This window comes from Rhinoraja longicauda, unplaced genomic scaffold (assembly GCF_053455715.1).
Source record: "Rhinoraja longicauda isolate Sanriku21f unplaced genomic scaffold, sRhiLon1.1 Scf000083, whole genome shotgun sequence".
Lineage (NCBI taxonomy): Eukaryota > Metazoa > Chordata > Chondrichthyes > Rajiformes > Arhynchobatidae > Rhinoraja > Rhinoraja longicauda.
In genome coordinates this window covers 177,501-182,500 of record NW_027601301.1, presented here as the reverse complement: position 1 = coordinate 182,500, position 5,000 = coordinate 177,501, and positions in this window count along the sequence as shown.

Sequence of the window (5,000 nt, the reverse complement as noted above, 5' to 3'; positions counted from 1 at the left end):
GAACCACGAGGTAGAAGTCAGGAACCAACAGGAGAAGTCGTGAACTAAATGGCGAATTCATGAACCAAACGGAGAGAAGTCATGAACCGAGCGGTTTAGGGTCAGGGTGAGGGTTGTTAGGGTGAGGCCGTTAGGGTGAGGCCGTTGCTTCGAGCGGGAAGATGGGCAGCCCCGCCCCCCCCCCCCCCCCCCGTTGGGTGGAAGGAAACCTCTGCTGCGGGCCCGGCAACCATCCCGAACGGACCCGCTGGGTCCAAATGTCTGCCGCGGGCGGTCCTGCTGCGGTCGCGGGTTCGTTGGAAACCTCTCCTGCTGCTGGCATGGCCACCCTCCCCCCCCCCGCCCGACTGACGACCCTGCGGGCCCGGCGACCCGGTGTCCCGTTGCCGCGCGGGGAGTGATCCTCGGGGCCGTGCCGGGCGGGCCCAGCGACACGAAGAGAGTGGGGGGGGGGTCGGATGGGGGGGGCACTGGGGAGAGAGGGGTGGGGGAGAGAGTGCCCCCCCCCCATTAGGGGCGAGTTTATGCAGTCATCAGAGTTTATACCTAACCTCATGATGCTTTATTAGCCGGATAGGCTGTCTGACCTCGCCCCCAGTCCCTACTCCTTCCACTGGATTCTTCTTATACCCTCTTTTTCTTCGTGCCCCCCCCCCCCCCCCCACGCAGGGAGGGTTCCAAGAGGGAGGAGGGAGGGAGGGAGTCCCGGGGCCGTGAGAGAGAGAGAGCCTCATTAGCTGCTAGGTTCACCTCATTAGCTGCTAGCTAACGCGTCAGACCTTTTACATTCTTTAGAGGATTGAAACCTCAGGGCCTTTAACCCCCGTTCACCGTTTACACTCAACGATCCTTCCGAACAAAACCCTTACACATCTGTCCGTCCAACTGACCCCCGAGATACCTAACACGCAGATTAACACGTCAGCGGTGATCGGCGTGTCATAGAGGAGTCACAAAGACGGGCAAAATAGAGTGGTTGAATAAAAAATACTCACTCAATTGGCCGTGATTTAACGTAGCACACAATGATGCCAAGCCCATGCAAAGTCCAGTGGCCCAAGCAAACAAATAAGATAGATCTGGCTCGGCGTTCCTCATCTCCACATCGTCACCCAGCACGCCGACGCCCAATAACAATTCCCCCGCAAATTGTGCACCTCGAGCGGCAGTACTTTAAACGGCGCCGTCTTCGGCGTGGACGGCATGAACCAAGTCGGCAAGCATCGTCACCCAGCACACAGACGTCCACTAACAATTCCTCCCCCCTGCAAATTGCGCGCCGCGAACGGCAGTACTTTCAAGTATGCCGCCTTCGGCGGGGACATCGTGAACCAAATCGGCAGGCAGGCGTCGTCAGCCGGTCGACCGACCCCCAGTTGCATTGCCCCAACGGCCATTGTGCACTTCGAACAGAACAGTGCTTTTAAAATATTCCGCCTGCCGCGTGTACATCATGAAACAAATGGAAAGGACGAACCGGGCGTGCAACCGATGCACGGAGAGTGACAGGTCGTCAAGCAAGTCCGTGGCAATCCGTCGGCCGACTCGGCCGCGGCCAGCAGAGGCGTTTTGGCCCGGGCGCGCCGAACTTTGCGCGCCCTCGGTATGCGTAACACTAGCACATGCCTTCAAAACTCACTACAAAATAACCCCAAAGTATGCCGCCTTCCCCGTGGGCCTTGTTACCAATATCTTGCCCTGCTTCCTGATGCCCTTATGGGGTCGGCTCTGTTCTTGCAGAACCCTCAGGTGGTGCAGAGTCTGGGCCATTTTATCAATATCTTGCCCTGATTCCTGATGCCCTTATGGGGTCGGCTCTGTTCTTGCAGAACCCTGAGGTGGTGCAGAGTCTGCGCCTTGTTATCAATATCTTGCCCTGCTTCCTGAAACCCTTATGGGGTTGGTTCTGTTACAAAACCCTCAGGTGGTGCAGAGTCTGGGCCACTTTATAAATAACTCTGCCTGCATTAGGGTCAGGGTCAGGGTTAGGGTTAGGGTTAGGGTTAGGGTTAGGGTTAGGGTTAGGGTTAGGGTTAGGGTTAGGGTTAGGGTCAGGGTTAGGGTTAGGGTTAGGGTTAGGGTTAGGGTTAGGGTTAGGGTTAGGGGTAGGGGTAGGGGTAGCGGTAGGGGTAGGGGTTAGGGTTAGGGTTAGGGTTAGGGTTAGGGTTAGGGTTAGGGTTAGGGTTAGGGGTAGGGGTAGGGGTAGCGGTAGGGGTAGGGGTAGGGGTAGGGGTAGTTTGAACTACTGCCGCTCCAGGCGCGCACTGTGCGTGGGTAATTTTCAGTGGGCGTCGGTGTGCTGGGTGACGATGCCGCCCAGACTCTGCACCACCTGAGGGATCTGCAAGAACAGAGCCGAACCCGCAAGGGTATCGGGAAGCAGGGCAAGATATTGATAACAAGGCCCAGACTCTGCACCACCCGAGGGTTCTGCAAGAACAGAGCCGACCCCATAAGGGTATCAGGAAGCAGGGTGAGATAGTGACACCATTTGTAAAACCGGCAAATCCCACCCAGGAAACATTGCAAAAATTGGCCTCTAATGCTGGAACGTGGGTAAAGCCAAACAAACACGACACGTTTTAAAAGAACGTTACTAAAACAGCCTGGGATATGCCCATGACAAAGGATAGGCCGAACCTCACCAGAAAAAAAGAGAGGGAGACCACGGCAGAGCTGAGGGATAAACATGAGATGGTGATAAAACCAGCAGACGAGGGGAGCAGTAGGGTTACAAATTAATGTCAATATGGGGCCTGCTCCCACTGGGTAATAGACAAAAACATAGAACAGGGTGACAGGAGAGACTGGATAGCACAGAGGATAACCCGTGAGCGAAATAATGGGGTGTATGCAGTTCAATGTAAGGAGTGTACCTTACGGTACATAGGCGAAACAGGTAAAACAGCCTCAGCGGTGATCGACGTGTCAAAGAGGAGTCACAAAGACGGGCAAAATAAAGTGGTTGATTATAGACAATAGACAATAGACAATAGGTGCAGGAGTCGGCCATTCAGCCCTTCGAGCCAGCACCGCCATTCAATGCGATCATGGCTGATCACTCTCAATCAGTACCCCGTTCCTGCCTTCTCCCCATACCCCCTCACTCCGTTATCCTTAAGAGCTCTATCCAGCTCTCTCTTGAAAGCATCCAACGAACTGGCCTCCACTGCCTTCTGAGGCAGAGAATTCCACACCTTCACCACTCTCTGACTGAAAAGGTTCTTCCTCATCTCCGTTCTAAATGGCCTACCCCTTATTCTTAAACGGTGGCCCCTTGTTCTGGACTCCCCCAACATTGGGAACATGTTTCCTGCCTCTAATGTGTCCAATCCCCTAATTATCGTATATGTTTCAATAAGATCCCCCCTCATTCTTCTAAATACCAGTGTATACAAGCCCAATCGCTCCAGCCTTTCAGCATACGACCGTCCCGCCATTCCGGGAATTAACCTAGTGAACCTACGCTGCACGCCCTCCATAGCAAGAATATCCTTCCTCAAATTTGGAGACCAAAACTGCACACAGTACTCCAGGTGCGGTCTCACCAGGGCCCGCTACAACTGTAGAAGGACCTCTTTGCTCCTATACTCAACTCCTCTGGTTACGAAGGCCAACATTCCATTGGCTTTCTTCACTGCCTGCTGTACCTGCATGCTTCCTTTCATTGACTGATGCACTAGGACATCCAGATCTCGTTGAACTCCCCCTCCTCCTAACTTGACACCATTCAGACAATAATCTGCCTTTCTACTCTTACTTCCAAAGTGAATAACCTCGCACTTATCTACATTAAACTGCATCTGCCATGTATCCGCCCACTCACACAACCTGTCCAAGTCATCCTGCAGCCTTATTGCATCTTCCTCACAATTCACACTACCCTCCAGCTTAGTATCATCTGCAAATTTGCTAATGGTACTTTTAATCCCTCCGTCTAAGTCATTAATGCATATCGTAAATAGCTGGGGTCCCAGCACCGAACCTTGCGGTACCCCACTGGTCACTGCCTGCCATTCCGAGAGGGACCCATTTATACCCACTCTTTGCTTTCCGTCTGTCAACCAATTTTCTATCCATGTCAGTACCCTACCCCCAATACCACGTGCCCTAATTTTGCCCACTAATCTCCTATGTGGGAGCTTGTCGAAGGCTTTCTGAAAGTCGAGGTACACCACGTCCACTGACTCTCCCCTGTCAATTTTCCTAGTTACATCCTCAAAACATTCCAGTAGATTTGTCAAGCATGATTTCCCCTTCGTAAATCCATGCTGACTCGCAATGATCCTGTTACTGCTATCCAAATGCTCAGCAATTTCGTCTTTTCTAATTGACTCCAGCATCTTCCCCACCACTGATGTCAGACTAACTGGTCTATAATTACCCGTTTTCTCTCTCCCTCCCTTCTTAAAAAGTGGGATAACATTTGCTATCCTCCAATCCACAGGAACTGATCCTGAATCTATATAGAACATTGAAAAATGATCTCCAATGCTTCCACTATTTCTAGAGCCACCTCCTTAGGTACCCTGGGATGCAGACCATCAGGCCCTGGGGATTTATCAGCCTTCAGTCCCATCAGTCTACCCAAAACCATTTCCTGCCTAATGTGGATTTCCTTCAGTTCCTCCATCACCCTAGGTTCTCCGGCCCCTAGAACATTTGGGAGATTGTGTGTATCTTCCTCAGTGAAGACAGACCCAAAGTAACGGTTTAACTCGTCTGCCATTTCTTTGTTCCCCATAATAAATTCCCCCGTTTCTGTCTTCAAGGGACCCACATTTGCCTTGACTATTTTTTCCCTCTTCACGTACCTAAAAAAACTTTTGCTATCCTCCTTTATATTATTGGCTAGTTTACCCTCGCACCTCATCTTTTCTCCCCGCATTGCCTCTTTAGTTAACTTTTGTTGCTCTTTAAAAGAGTCCCAATCCTCTGTCTTCCCACTCTTCTTTGCTATGTTATACCTCCTCTCCTTAATTTTTATGCTGTCCCTGACT